This window comes from Poecilia mexicana, unplaced genomic scaffold (assembly GCF_051168715.1).
Source record: "Poecilia mexicana isolate PSO_F unplaced genomic scaffold, ASM5116871v1 scaffold_19, whole genome shotgun sequence".
NCBI classification, from domain to species: Eukaryota; Metazoa; Chordata; class Actinopteri; order Cyprinodontiformes; family Poeciliidae; genus Poecilia; species Poecilia mexicana.
In genome coordinates this window covers 11,574,713-11,591,324 of record NW_028263388.1, presented here as the reverse complement: position 1 = coordinate 11,591,324, position 16,612 = coordinate 11,574,713, and the positions used below count along the sequence as shown (strand labels likewise).

Sequence of the window (16,612 nt, the reverse complement as noted above, 5' to 3'; positions counted from 1 at the left end):
AATTTCAGTGGAGTACTTGATCATTTTTGGATATTCTTGGTTATTTAGAACCATAATTCCGAGTTACGACACATTCGGACATAAGATGCCTAAAAGAAACACTGAAAGAATGAGCTAATGTTGTCTTAGCATGTAACTAAGCAAATAACCTCAGCATCCCATCACTAAGACAAATGAAGGAAATGTTCCATAATTTCCTTAATTGAAATTATGGAAAGCACATTTTGACTGACAGAAAACATTGTAAAACCACATCATGAACCTCAAACGTCTGATGGAGTAACATCTGATCCATCAGAGAAGCAGCCTTTGGACGAGCAGCAGAGAATCACAGCTCTGCTCTACAAATCTAGCAAGAAGAAAGCCATAAAAAATGCAAATAAAGTACAAAAAAGCTTATGGGTCATGAACAGTCTTGAAAGGCAACACAATTACATCTTCCAAGTCAGTTTCAAAACAATAAAACACGGTCTGGAAAAGTCACAAGCAACCTCTGAGTCTGCGTTCTGCTTCAGTTTTTCTGAAAATCCTGTATGAAAGTTTTCGTTTTCCTAATGATCATTTCCCCTCTCTAAGGAAGCCGCTCCTTTCCTTTCATTAGCATCAACAACAAATAGAGTAAACCAACAAGGAGCTCAGGGGATGAGGGAGGGTTTAATGCTGCTGCAGGAATCTCAGCCTCAGCTTCCTCTAGATCTGCAGGGACAGGTGAGACATTTAGACAGCTCACACTGACATTGGTCCGTGTCAGCTAAATGTAATATAACAAATCCATTTTCACAGCCCATCTCCAGCAGAGGGATGAGGGGACACAGGACAGCGGGGAACCGTCAGGGGCGCAGCGATCGAGGCCGATGGACGCAGCTGATGGACGGATGTGACAGCTGAAGTGATGTAAAAGACACTTAGGAGCTGCTCATCGCCTCCTGGTTCAGCCTTTAGCTTTGACACTCTTCCTGACTCCACACCGAGAGAGAAATTAAAGCAACCATGTCGGGTTTAGGAGCCGCTGCTGGTTCTCGGTGCCGTTAGCCTTTTGAGAATAATTTTACCCTATAGTGACTTTTAGTCAAATGAAACACGATTCATTGCAGGGTTTGACTCCAAGCATTTTGCTTTGAAACTGGGCCTAATCAGAGACCGATCCAGAGAATGATGAATATTAATGCTCACCCAGGGTAGCTCATTACAGACTCAGCTCCGTTTCATCCTCTTCGCTGTGAAATCACAGCTCTGCGTCCTGCTTCGCAGAATCAGGGAAGAGATTCCCAGGATTCCAGAAAACTAAACTAAACTCCTCCCAACATCAAGTCTTGTTGATGGTAAACCAGTAAAATACTAGCGCTTGTTATGCACAGCTCTGGAAACTTATAAACTTTAAAAGATCAGATGTGTTTCCGATTTTAATATTACTTTAATAAAGATAGTTTGGCTGTGGAGGAGTGTAGGTGCATCTCTTTGCCTGGGGTTAGCTTCTGCAGAGAAGCAGTTTCTGAAGATTATTTTAGTTAGAGTTATTACAATGTTGTGTCTCTGCCATGCGTTTTGTTGGAATAGGAGAATACAGGTACAAAAAAACAACAAACATGTTTTCTCAATGTCTGACAATAAAATCAAACTGAACTCTTCCTGTTTCAAGTGAGCTGGGTTTACAAAAATCCCAGCCACCATCTACAGCCACTTGTCCTTGCAAGGTCATTGGGGTGCTGGCGCCTATTTCCAGCAGTCATTGTGTGAAAGGCGGGGTAAAACATGAGCAGATTGCCTGTCCATCACAGGGCAATAAAACACATGGGGCAGAAAACCAGCATGGACACTCAACATCCAGAACATCCTTCTTCCTGCAAAGCAACAGACGCTACCAACACCATCATCGTGCCGACATTGGTTTGCTTCACCAAAGCAATCTCTTAATAATGCCATTCAGATACTGTCTGGATTGACAAGACTCACCTCAGCATTCTGAATGCTGAAGTGGCTCCAACCAACATTGTTACCCCTTTGGGGGCGCTCAGATAGCATTTAGCTTTTATTTGCAGATAGTAAGTTAATCCTTCAATGTAGAAAAAATGAAACAAGGTAATAAAATGTCAAAGTAATACACCTGTGTGTTCCAATGCACAACAAACCATAACAAACAACAAGACCTGCCAGGATTTTAAGTCCCACAGCATGTCGTTAAGTTTCTAATGTCAAGATCAATGCGTGGTATTGCATTTAGATGACAATACCACGTAGGTAGGAAACAGTACAATAACAGCTACACTGATAAAAGGTTAACAATTAACAAATATTGATTCATCAGTCAATGTGTCAACACTCCGATAAAACTAAGACCAAAAATAAAAGTAGATCATTTCTGACTTTAAGAAATTGTTACTGTTGTTAATCTACAGATCATAACTCCAGTCATCAAGGACCGGTGCTCCACAGGTTTTCTATTGCTTTGCTTAAAACACTCCTGAATAATTAAACGGGACATTAACAGATGCACTGAGGCAGGAACACAGCAGCCTTTAAGATCCGATTGAGGTCGTTCATGTTCACTGACCACTGAGCAACAGTGACAAAGAAGCTGAGTACAATCCAACGTACCCATTGATGTCACATTGACTTATGCATGGCTAAATCTGGGCTGTACGGAAAGACTTGTAGATGTACAAACATAGATTTAGCCATTTAGAATAGGTCAACACTACCCATGTGGTAAATCAAATCTTATCGATACTTACAGACACAATGTTGCGATATTCTGTGCTTTGGTTTAATTAGGCCTGTCACAATAACTAATGTTTCTGGACGATTAATTGTCCCAGAGGTTATTGCAATAAACGATAATATTGTTGTTTTGAGACAATCTGCCAATAATGATAATAATGGCATCATAATGCAAGAACATATTCCCTCATATCAATAAACTTTAAATTCTAATGAACATTTAAAACTGGAACCGGAAGACCTTTTAAATATCCAAAATAAATCAACAAAACAACAGAAATATCGAGTAAAATTAATTATGAAGTCTCTGGAAGCAAAATTATCCTTCAAAAAAAGGTTTAGGTGAGACCAAAACTCCAGTCTGAAGACTTTTATCATCCAGTTTTTGGTAGAAAGAGAGAAACAATAAATCATGAAATTGGAAATGATTGAGCTTGTTTTAATTTATCATGCAATTAATTGATTTACTGATTATTGTGACAGGCTTAGGTTTAATTTAGGAATTTGCCATCATGAAAATTTGCTCTTTTTTGGTAAATGTTAACTCAGCTTTGTCCTGAATGACCTATGAATGTCTTATGACAGTTTAAATTACACTGATACATAAGTATATATCTATAATAAGAATAACCTCTACTGCCTTACCTTTCAGATCTCAAGTGAACAAAAGTGACAATTTTATAACTATGAAGGACTGAAAAAGTGGATTAAAGGAAGTTTATAACAACCGGAGGGAAGAAACGGCGTGATCAGGTACTTCTGGGACCGTCAGTCCGTCAAAGATCATCAGACTATCAGAAACAAACGATTCCTTACAGACACATTAGACACCATTACTAGAACTAGATGGAGCCTGCATGAAGCCAGGTGGTGGTATTATATCAAATATTATGCAGTATTATAGTATGAATGCATTGCAAACAAAATCACTGGTCTGCAGGTGCAGCTCATAAAAATGCATCTTTGGCTTTGTGACTGAGATCTGTTAAAGAATCGCTATCGATCAATTTCCCAACAAAAAAATCTCCCGGATTTCATTGTGGAAGTAAAGGAAAAAAAGTGGAATTACACGGATTAATAAATAAATGTATCCATAATTATTTATAAATACCAAATTATTTATTCAATACCGATTAAATAATTGAGTAACAAAGTGTGAGCTTTATTAATTTGACATCTGAGTCATTCTATTTCAAAATAAAATACAATTGTTCCTGTATTCATTTCAAGAAAGTCGTTAAATAGACCCTTACATCTGGCTGGTCAACAGGAAAACTACTTCAGACCAATTAGATTGAATGAAATAGCATTATTCCTAACATCTAAGATAAAATATATTCATGATTTACAGGAGATAAATAATTAACAGTGACATATCGTTCTTATATATGCATTTTGTATTCGTGACCATTTTAATATGCTTCTATGAATATTTATCCAATTTTTTTATAATAATCTTTTCATCATGTCTATTAAATTGTGGCAAATTTGCATCTCCACAGAACTTTCTCAATGTGGTTATCTTATGAGAATGCAATTTCATTTCTAATTAAGCCTCGTGGTTTTGAGGGTTGAGTTGGACAATTAAAATTACAAATAAAAATTCAGTTTAATTTTCATTTCACAGTGTTGTTGGGAGGAAAGGTTTCCATAATGACATTACTGGGGTTTATTTCATAAAGACGTCTCCCTGAGGTTGAACATGTTCATGGTGCAGAAACACTTCCTTCTCAGTTTCTGTCTTGTTTATGATGCCTAATCTACAGCATTTTCATCCATGTCAGAATATCTTTAATTTCAACAATACATACACAGAAGCAGCTTACTGTGTCTGTTCAATTATTCCCCCTGAATAACTTTACTTATGCAACAAGCAAAGGAAAAACACAACCCGCTGTCACTGTAAGACCCGAGGTTTCAGGGACGACGCAGAGAAAAGTTCAGGAAATAAAGGTGAAAAATAAACCAGTAAAACTCCACTGGTTTTGCGAGTCTGAGACCAGAAAGGATCCGATTCACCTTCCCTGCTTCCTGCATCAACTCCATCAAGAGGTACATCCTAATAAATCTGACTATTGCCAGAAAGTTTCAGTAATTCACCTCAAAAACTCTTTTGTAGATCAATTTCACACAGAGTCACATATTTTCTATGTCTATTTATGGTCATTCTAAATAACTATGGCTTTCAATTAATGAGATTCTAAAACCGGATTCGTCAGAAACTTTAAATAGAACAAGAGATCAATTTAAAAAGTTGCTCAAAACAGAAGGTTTTTTCTTTACGGACAACACAATCATGTAGAAGACTGCTGACTGACTGATGTTCAGCAGACACTTTCCAAAAAAAATTAAGTCACAAAGCCCATAGCTAAAGAACCTGCTTGTTAACAATGGAAAGTTTAGTAGAAGGAAGAAGTGTGGGAGCAATTCCAGAGTCTTAAGGAATAGCAGAGGCATAGTATCCAAGTTATCTGTGATTACATGTAAAGTTTCCGCTTTGAGTCACTGAGTTTATTTTTCTCTTTCAGGTAAGTCACATTTGATATTTGACTGGTTCAGGAGCAGCTGGATGCAAGGAATGGACCAGCTGAAGATAGCCCAGGAAGCACTGAGAACATTTTTCTTTCCACTCAATTTTCCAGTAGTTTGCTTTCATTCAACACTCAGTGAAAATAAAGGATTTTCAGCAAAAAAAACAAAAACAAAAACGCCTGTTGCTCACCCTTCAAAGATCAAATCAGCAGAATCCTCCATGATTGCAGCAACGATAACATAACATTTCTCAATTTATAAAAAATCTTTTTTTAATAGGTGTCATTTAAAAACACCAAACTTTTGATAAATTGAACTTTGGGCTTTCTTCAGCTGCAAGTCAGATTTGTTCAAATAAACAAAAGTTAATCTTTGAAACACATCTCTCCATTTCCTGAATGTATAATATCAAAGGTAACTTTTGTCGGATGAAATGACTGAACGTTCAACTTCACTGAGACGCCCCTGAACGCACCACAGCTTTACAGTCGGGACAGTTTTTCAGTACCTTTCTCCTCTTCCTGGCCTGTGGGTGGTTCTGCCCGTCCTGAGCTTTGCCCAGCAGGTCTGGAAACACGAGAGGTTTGAGGGAGCGTGAGCGTGGCGTTCTGGGATAGCGAAACGGGTCCATCATCCGGAAGTCCCTTCCGTAGCGCACGGTGCAAAGGGAGCGTGAGCGTAGGCGCCCTGCCGAGTGCAGGCTGTTAACACCAATCATGATCACAGATTACGCACCAAAGAGTGTCCACAGATCACTGGAGGCTGGGAGCAAACTCTTGTGATTCAGCTTGTGTTTGTCCCACAGAAAGCTTTAAGAAAGTGTAAAAGATGCGAGTGGAGATGATCACAGACGACGGCGGAGGCTTCAGAGGGATGCAACGCATCACCGAGCTGCTGCTGCTGAACAGACCTCGCTATCAGCAGGGATCAAACCACAAGAGTGTCATCTCTGGATGTCTGCACTTGGAAGGCAACGCAGGGGGTGCACACCTGATGCTGAATTATGGATGAGACACCCATGTATTAAACATCCTCTGAGTGGGCGAGACCTGGCTTCTCGCAGCTGAGAGCCAGTCACAACTTTTCCCTTGTTTACTGAAGCAAAAACGGGGAATAAAATCAAAGTGGCTGGATAAAAGCCCGTCTTCGCGTCGTCTCCACAGGAAACAGGACAAACACGCTGCATGCACTCCCAAAGAGAAACGAAGCTAGCACTCTCACAGATGGCAGAGGTGTGAACGGACAGCCAGCATGAAACAGATGGGTGTGAAATGCGGAAATGAGAAGCTAAAAAACACACAAGGCGGTGCTACTGAGCTTTTTGTGCTCGTTTAAATGTAAAAGAGACTGAGAAAGGGGGTCACAGAGGGGGTGGGAGGGACGGACGGTCGCCCTCGGACTTCAGAGCCGGGATTCCAAAGAGTGCACAGGATTTCGTCACAAGCCCATGGATACAAACAGAATAAATGTAGGAAAATAAATTGTCCTTAAAGCTGAACGGTAGAAGCAATCCTTCCTGTTGCTCCCACCGTAAAATGGATCCCCCCCAGTTCCACGGATCCGACTCTCGGATTATCTGCCTCACTTCTTCCTCCTGCTCTCTATCCACGAGTACAGGTCCACTGACATCCTTTCATCCTCTTCGTTCCCATTTCATCTCATCACACGTTCGGTGGAGGTGTCTGAAGGAAAAAGCGCCGATATCTCTCATCCCTTTTCTCGTCTTTGTTGTTTGTAATTAAAACAAAAAATCCCTTTTAAACCAGTTTGTCTTTTTTCCCCCTTGTTTCCTTGGCACTACTGCTGTTAAGGAGACGGAGGAGGAGGAAAATATGAGGAGGAGGATGAGAGGGAAGGAGAGCTGGTTGCCTGAGTCGCAGAGAGAAAAAAGAAGCTGATAGGGAGAGTGCTCTCTTTCTCTCTGCCTCCCTCCCTTTGGCTTCATCAATGCGCACCTCCCTCTCCTTTCCTCCTTCCTGCTCTCAGTCTCCACCAGCGAATCACTGCCTCTCATACAGACTCCTTACAGAAGCTTTTTTAAATTATACTTTTTAAGGAAATTAATATGTGGCTGCGCTTATGAGGTGGAGAGAGACAAAACAAATAAAAACACTATTTGGAAAATCATTTTTAACTTAAATCCTGCTTAATCTTAACAGCTAAAATACTTGATTTTTTTTATTTCTGATTGGATTAGACAGTAATTTAAACTTTTTAAGGAACTGTTTCACAATTTTTACTAATAAGCAAAAGGTAGCATTACATTTTTAAAAGTCTCAAACAAAACCAGAGCAAATTTTCACTTTAAAGAATACTAATCGCTGCTTATTGCTTGTTATCAAGCTGTTTGTCACTGTAGCAGGATACTACAGTTTACCGTAGCAGGATACGGTAAACTGTATCCTGCTAACAAAAAAACAGATTTCTATAATCTAAAATAACTCAAACCGACTAACACCTATACTCACAACTCATTGTCAGGCTATCCACTATTTAAGCTAAGCATTACTAAATGCTTCACAAAGTTATACAGCTACTCAGACTCAAGCAAAACTTTAACGTCTAGCTAAATGCCACCTATAGCAAGATTCAAAGTCTTGGTGAAAGTCAATCTAATAGTCTCTAAAACTCAATTTACTGAGAGGGAAGATGACGACTACTCTGCGTAATGCCAAGCTAACCAAAGTAAATTTTAAAAATGTATAATTAAAAAGAAAAAATCTCAAGGATGCTAACAGCTACTCAATATCAATCGAAAACTATTTGCTGCTTAAACTAAACATTACACAAAAATTATACTAAGTGTTACAGTGTTCAGGGTTCAAGCTTGAGGCTATTCACAGTTACACTAAAAGCTACTCATGTTAAGCTAAAGGTTAGTATCAAGCCAACAGTTCAATAGAGTCATGTTAAAAGCTTTGAGTCAAATAAGGGTTAAGCTTAAGCTAATCTCTAAGTCATGCTATGCTATGACTTAGACTTTAAGTACAGTTAAATCCTTTAAAATAATTCAAACATGGTCACACTGACTCAAAACTCATGCTGAGCAACGTTTCTTAAACACAACTTAAGATGAAATAGGCTGCGTTCACACTGCAGTCTGAAGTGACCCAATTCTGATTTTTTGTTAAATCGGATTTTTTTTTTTTTTTTTTTGTGCTGTGGCTGTTCACACTTCCCAACATATGCGATGCGTTCTCCAGTCTGAACGGGCAAACGACCTGAAAGTGCCGGAGCCAGCACTTTAACAACTTAATCCTCATTGTAGTCCGTCATGGTTGTTGTTTTTATTCTTGCTTGCGCGTATCAGGACGCAGAATAGTGACATTTGTCGAATGACAGTGACGTTCAGTTCGGATGAATGCGACCTGACCTTTAGGTCGCATTTGAATCGGATACGTGTCGGATATGGGTCACATTCGAAAAAGAATCCGACCTGTGCTGTTCACACTGCCATGAAAAGATCGGATACAGGTCGCATTACGTAAAAAAAAAAAAAAAAGAAAAGAGAAAAAAAATCGGAATTGGGTCCCTTCAGGGTGGAGTGTCTAATAGAATAAAATTAAAAAACTGTTCATAATTAAAAAAAAAAAAAAAACCTACATAGGCTAATGTTAACAGTAACTGAGATTTACGCTAACAGCTAATTTCCACCAAATCGCTTCCATGGCTCAGCCACAGAGAACCAGTTCTAATCTTATTTTAAATGCTAATATTGGATTTAAAAAGTTGACATTGCTGTTATATTAACTCCACATGAGAATTTACAGTAATAGTAGAATAGTTCACACTCACATCAGTTAAAATTGACTGCTCACAACCACAGCTAAATTTGGAAGAAAATGTAAAGTACATTTAACAGATTCTGGAAATGTACCACACTCATTGTATCAGCATTTAAATACATTAACTTTACGATTTAAGGATTTAGCATTAAAACTGTATCATCAGGGTTAACTGGTAAAATATCTAAATCAGCTTTAAGCATTTTGTTAGGTTCCGTGTTTCTGTGTGTTTATTTTTGAGTTTTTCTGTGTTCAGCCCTGTTTCCTGTGAGTCTCTGTCCTGTCCTCCCCGTTGATTGCTCCCCAGGTGTGTCTCATTCCCTTAATTACCCCGTGTGTATTTTAACCCACCTGTTGTCTGTGTTCTTCGTCGGGTCCTTGTCGTTTGTATGTCGTAGTTCGTCACTCCAGTAGAACTGTTAAGTCCTGGTTTGTGTTTGTTCCGTCTGGTCCGTTTGACAGTTGCTACCGGTATTTAGCTGTGTGCTTGTTCCTGCCGTGCTGCCTGCCTTGGACTGTTTGTTTGCTTCATTAAATATATTCATCATCTTCACTATAACCTGGGTCTCAGCGTCTCTCCTCACCACCAACAACCCCACCTCACGACAGAAGGACCCGACCACAACCGGTGAGGATCGCTATACTATGGACCCGTCCAGTAATAGAGATGTCGCTTCCCTCCAAGAGACATTGAAGGAGTTTGGGAAGGCTATGGCCGAGCCGAACTCTGCTTTTCGTCGGCTGGGTTTGGTCTCCCGGTTAGTTTTCGAGCTGGAGTATTGGGTCCCACGACTGCCGCATCTGGGACTGGAGAAGCTCCTGTTGGAGGCAGAGTGGGAACGCCAGACAACTCTGGCCGTCATGGCGGGCGCCCCTCTACCTCCCAAGCCCGTCCGCCCGTCTCCAGCCGCCTCCGTCCGCCCGTCTCCAGCCGCCTCCGTCCGCCCGTCTCCAGCCGCCTCCGTCCGCCCGTCACCAGTTCCCATGGTGATGGGGTTTCAGGCGGCCAGACTAGCCCCGGGACGACAGGCGGCACGGTTAGTGGCATGGCCTTCCCCCGGGCTCCCCGAGCCCGCTGCTGACGAGCAGCCGTCTGTTCCTGAGTTTCCCGAGCCCGCTGCTGACGAGCAGCCTCCAGTTCCTGAGTTCCCCGAGCCCGCTGCTGACGAGCAGCCGCCCGAGCTTCCCGAGTTCCTCGAGCTCGCTGCTGACGAGCAGCCGCCCGAGCTTCCCGAGTTCCTCGAGCTCGCTGCTGACGAGCAGCCGCCCGAGCTTCCCGAGTTCCTCGAGCTCGCTGCTGACGAGCAGCCGCCCGAGCTTCCCGAGTTCCTCGAGCCCGCTGCCGGAGCGCAGCCGCCCGAGTTCCTCGAGCCCGCTGCCGGAGCGCAGCCGCCCGAGCTCCCCGAGCCTGCTGCCGGAGCGCAGCCGCCCGAGCTCCCCGAGCCTGCTGCCGGAGCGCAGCCGCCCGAGCTCCCCGAGTCTGCTGCCGGAGCGCAGCCGCCCGAGCTCCCCGAGCCTGCTGCCGGAGCGCAGCCGCCCGAGCTCCCCGAGCCTGCTGCCGGAGCGCAGCCGCCCGAGCTCCCCGAGTCTCCAGAGTCTGCTCCCCCCGAGTCTCCAGAGTCTGCTCCCCCCGAGTCTCCAGAGTCTGCTCCCCCCGAGTCTCCAGAGTCTGCTCCCCCCGAGTCTCCAGAGTCTGCTCCCCCCGAGTCTCCAGAGTCTGCTCCCCCCGAGTCTCCAGAGTCTGCTCCCCCCGAGTCTCCAGAGTCTGCTCCCCCCGAGTCTCCAGAGCCTGCTCCCCCCGAGTCTCCAGAGCCTGCTCCCCCCGAGTCTCCAGAGCCTGCTCCCCCCGAGTTTCCAGAGCCTGCTCCCCCCGAGTTTCCAGAGCCTGCTCCGCCCGAGTTTCCAGAGCCTGCTCCGCCCGAGTTTCCAGAGCCTGCTCCGCCCGAGCCTCCTGCCGGCTGGCCCCTCTGCCGGCCTTCAAGGGCCTCCAGCCGGCCCCACGGGCCCGAGGGCCTCCTGCTGCGGTGGCGGGAACGACCGCCGGACCCGGCTCCACGTCTCCGCTTCCTGCGCCGGCGACGCCCGCCGGATCCGCCCCTCCGCCCACCAGTTGGGTTGTTTTTCTTTGTTGTTTTCTGGACACTTGCCCTCCGGCCATCGCCCCTCCGCCCACCCAGTTGGGTTGTTTTTTGTTGAACTGTTTTTTGTGGGCGTCTGGTATCCACCCTTGAGGGGGGGGTACTGTTAGGTTCCGTGTTTCTGTGTGTTTATTTTTGAGTTTTTCTGTGTTCAGCCCTGTTTCCTGTGAGTCTCTGTCCTGTCCTCCCCGTTGATTGCTCCCCAGGTGTGTCTCATTCCCTTAATTACCCCGTGTGTATTTTAACCCACCTGTTGTCTGTGTTCTTCGTCGGGTCCTTGTCGTTTGTATGTCGTAGTTCGTCACTCCAGTAGAACTGTTAAGTCCTGGTTTGTGTTTGTTCCGTCTGGTCCGTTTGACAGTTGCTACCGGTATTTAGCTGTGTGCTTGTTCCTGCCGTGCTGCCTGCCTTGGACTGTTTGTTTGCTTCATTAAATATATTCATCATCTTCACTATAACCTGGGTCTCAGCGTCTCTCCTCACCACCAACAACCCCACCTCACGACACATTTCATTCAGTCTAATGCTTTTTTGGTCGGCAGAGCACTTATTATTCTGCCATAATTATGAGCCTAATACTGGGTCTGGTAATGAGATCATAATATTACATATTTTCAGGAATACATTGCTTTATGTATCTTCTGTTTCTGTCTGGTTGCTAAATTTAAAATAATTACTTCCCACTGTGATTATTTCCTCTGGTATGCACAACAAGTTCCTAAAAAAGAAAAAGGATCCTCTCAGGACCAACATCTGTCTTCCTGCATCAGGGTTGCATTTTGGCGAGGAGGAAACTAAAAGGAACATTACTGACCCCGGGGAGCAGATCTCACCTTTGACAGATATGTCCAAACAACCTGCAGCCACACACAGACCCAGTTGCAGGTGGAGGCGTAACATGTCCTAAATGTCCCGTACCAAGACCCAAACCCAAGCAGAGGACCATATAAGGAATAAATGTAAGTTAAATATACAGAAGGATATGTGTTTATGAGCTCCAGCTAAGTAACCCTAACAAAGGAGATTTCACAGAATCGGCTCTGTGAGCTAGACATGAACACAGATGTTAGTAAAAAAAATAAAAAGAAGAAGAATACCTGGCAACATCCTATCAAGGTTTTCCGCATCTTATTAAAGCGGAGAAGATCTCACTTGCATTAAAAACACAGAATAAAGACAAAAACATGCAACATCCTCTGATGTGAGTACAAGTTCGCACTGTATTATGTATGTACACAGAATACTAATTTCAATAAGAGAATTAGAAAAGTGGTACTGTTAAAAGTACAAAAAAATATTCAACATCAATCAAGAATAAAGAATAGAAACACCTTGTTAGATGTTTCAGGTCTGTAAGGACCAGGAGAAAATCAGCTAGCCACCAGGTTTGTTTATGAAGTCTGTTACCATGGTGATATACTCAGAGTTGATGTTACAAATTAATTAATTAGAAAACAAACCTTAACATAATTAATGAGTAATTTAATCTTGGGTTTTAAGTTATTAATTTTCTCCAAAGAACATTATTTTGATAAATCTCCTCACTCTGCCTTTTCCCTGTGGTACTGCCATTTGCAGAAATAAACAACCCGGTCAGAAACAACCAATCAATCAGAGCCAGGAGGAGGGTCTTAGCTGTGTCAATCACCCTCGTGTACGCACTTCTCACATCCTTCCCCTGTCCAGAGTGTTGAAGCTGAAGATTGCTGGTTTGCTGCTACTGTAATAATGGCGGAGAAGCAACCTAAGGTTAAAGGAAAACTGCCAAAAACTAGTTATCTTGAAGGAGAATAATCACTCCAATCATATTTATTACCTTGTTTCCTCTTATTTCTCCCACATCTGATCTAAATCTCTGTTTCTGTCCCTTTCGGAAAGCCCCGACAGCTCGGGGAGAGGGGGACTCTGCTGACCGAAGCAGCTGTCTCCACTTCACACTAATGGTGCTAGATTTCTATTTTTAGAGGAAAACGGTGTAAGATTTGCACAGATCAATATCTCTCTTGCTGCAGTCTTTTCCTCCCCGGGGCAGATGTTGATGTGAAAGAGGCATTTCATTTGTGCTGGAGCACAGGAGTGGCTTGATGATTGATTTGGCTTCAGCGTACTTAACAGATTTTTGCTTGCAGACTTTTGACAGCCACCCTGGTTTACTTACAGTTTATTTCTCTGCAGTGAAATGTAAAAGAACAAGAGAATCTAAAGCCTTAATACGGGCTTTTTTTCTCCCAACAAGGCAGTAAATCAGAGAAAAACATAACATCCTAAATCTAGTTTAATATGCAGACTATAAAACAGAGTTAGTAAAATGTCGCACAGAGAGAACAAGGCAGACGACCGTAAAGAGAAAGATCTGGATTTTCAAAGGACAAACTGATGTGCTGAGACCGAACCAAGGTTACTCTAACATTCAGGTCTGTCTGTGTGTGTGTGTGTGTGTGTGTGTGTGTGTGTGTGTGTGTGTTTGTTTGTAATACCTTGTGGGGACGATTTTCCTGACATATACGACATTGTGGGGACTAATTGCTCCTTGTGGGGACTGGAGCCTGGTCCCCACGAGGGGAAACCCTGTTTTTGGGTCAGGGGTCAGAGTTAGGGCTAAGGTATGAATTGAGTTTTGGTTAGGGTTAGGGTTAGGGTTAGGAATGTGATGGTTAGGGTTAGGAAAAGGGTAAAGGTAAGGTTTAGGCTGTAGAAATGAATGGAAGTCAATGGAAAGTCCCCACAAAGATAGCAACACAAACATGTGTGTGTGTGTGTGTGTGTGTAGGTGTGTGTGTGTGTGGGGGGGGGGGGTGTGGGCGTGTGTGGGTGTGTGTGTGTGTGTGTGTGTGTGTGTGTGTGTGTGTGTGTGTGTGTGTCTGACTGTTAAGCTTCTTGTCACAGTAAAAACAAGTCTATACATCCTATAAAGAAGAATAAAGTGCTGGATGTTTAGAATCACTATTTCTCATCACGACGACAAGAAATAAAGTAAATACGGCAACAGAAACAAATATTTCTCTCACAAAAAGATACTTCAATTGGCAGATTATGTTACTTATGAAATAAAATGTTGTGCTGTGGCATTTTTTCCATCAATAGTAAATAATTATTGACTTAAAACAAGCTCCTGTATCTCACTGAACGGTTACTTGTTTTGTCAAGTGCACTGAGATATTTGCATTAGAAACTAGACCAAAAATACTTGGTATGATTTTGTGTTTTTGCAGTGCGTTTGCATAAAAATTACATTTATCTGTTTCCAGCTTTCATGTATCTTGACCTTTTTGTATAAGAACAGCAGTTGTAGCCCCATATTTTTTCTGAATATTTCAGACACATTCCTTCCTTTCTGTCTTTCTTTCTTTCTTCCTTTCTTCCTTTCTTTCTTCCCCCATTAGCAAAAAGAAAATAAGCCATCAGCCTTTTCTGTCGTAATCAATGCTGCTACGCATTCGATAGCATCAATCTGGCTAATTACTGTTTGACGAGAGCGGCTCGGCGTCTGATTGAGCCGTGCTACAGTTCGACTCGAGCAGAATTTGTTCTCCTGCTCCACTGCGGGCTGGTAACCTACTTCAGAGCATCATTAGCTCCCACTTCAAGCTTTGAGCCCTGAGCAGTGCAGAGAGCAGAGAGTGAGCGGGAGTGCAAACCTATGCATCTCTAAGCTGCGCAATAAAGAAAGTTTTCACTAAAGCACAAGCTCGGGCATGCAGCCAGAGCTCCAAATCCTGCAGGGAGCCGTGCTGCTGTAACCGAACAGCAGCTTTGTTTTGTCATGAGGGCTGCGATGGAGGAGTGAAGGAACAATGATGTTGAAGGAACGCTTATTTAGCAGACTGTGGCACCGGGAGAGCAAGTCCTGATCATTTCTACAACTAAAGTACACACGTCTAATGTGTAGAATGTCGTATTTAAAAATAGATATTCTGACGTACTGGGACACATAGATTTTAAAGTCAGCTTAAGCAGTATAGAGAAATGCCGGTTCTATAAATAAACCGGAAAAATGCAGGAAATAAATGAGCAACTTTTTTTTGTTAAATGCAACAAAAATGGCAGTTGTTAGTCAAGAAAAAGTAGGACACTCCCACACTTATCCACACTTATAAAACAGCTAAACTACACAGGGATGTGGCATCAGGTGCACATGATTAGGACATAAATACTCTCAAAGGTATGGCCTATTTAAAGCTCAGACTTTTATTTTGGTGAAGAAGACTTTAAGAATAGAATAGAATAGAATAGAATAGAATAGAATAGAATAGAATAGAATAGAATAGAATAGAATAGAATAGAATAGAATGTAAATATCCTTTAATGTCCCACAATGGGAAAATTTCTGTTCAACAGCAGCAAACAGACTCACACAAAGATAGGATATAAAAACAGAATAAAGAGCAAAAAGAAGGATGTAGCATCTTATGGATCTTGTAAAAGATTAAAATGGGTCTAAAAATAAACTGTAGACAGTCATTAAACTGTCCACAAGTCACAAACATTTAGAAACAATGGCAATAAGCCCAAGTCTGGCCATCCAAGTTCACCATGAGAGCAGACCACAAGATGCCGAAAGAAGTTTTGGTAACACTTTATTTGAAGGGGTGTGCATAAGACTGACATGATGCTGTCATAAACATGACATAACACCTCTTATGAACATGAATGAGTCTTTATGAATGTTTATAGCTGTTGTCACGAAGTGTCATTCGGAAAATAATGACACTTTTAATGCAAAGTTGCTTTAAAAGTTGCATTAAAAGTTCATTAAAAGTTCCAACTTTGCATTAAGGTGTCATTATTTACCATATAATGCAAAGTTGGCACTTTTAATGGACTTTTAATTAACTTTTAGTACAACTTTGAAAAGTTGCATTATTTACCGAGTGACACTTCATGACAACAGTCAGACATTCATAAAGACTCCTTCGTGTTCATAACGGGTGTTATGCCATATTTATGATGGTGTCATATTAGTCATATGCTCACCCCTTCAAATAAAGTGTTACAGAAGTTTCCCAGAAAATCTAAAATATCATCTTGTGACCTATATTATTGTCTTATTCCTGTTGCTACTCTGTGCACAAGCTTAACTCTCATGGTGTGCCAGGAAAAAACTTTTGCTTTGAAAGAAAAACAAAGAACCTGGCGTTTGCAGAAGATCAGATGGACTAAAACCGGGACAAGAACAAGTGTAAACGTGGATATCTGGTCACCAGAGCAGCGGACATCTTTGATATGAACCGAACACAACATTCCAGGAAGAAAAGACGAACCGTGAAGCACGGAGACGGGAGTGTCACATTTGAGGATGTGTTGCAGCTGCAGGACCTGACTGTACTGCACTATTAGATTTAGGGTTCAAAACTGGACAGAGACAAACATTTGAAAGGCTCATTCCTAGTGTAAATTCAAACCAGGCACGAAAGGGGAAATGGGAAAGTTGGAAAATGA

The 16,612-nt window shown here is 42.3% G+C and overlaps 1 protein-coding gene across 1 annotated transcript in view; it reads right to left on the bottom strand.

Moving 5' to 3' along the window:
* LOC106915994 (uncharacterized) overlaps positions 1–16,612 on the bottom strand; it is a 62,860-nt gene that overhangs the window by 21,729 nt on the left and 24,519 nt on the right. The gene's annotated exons all lie outside the window — the stretch shown is intronic.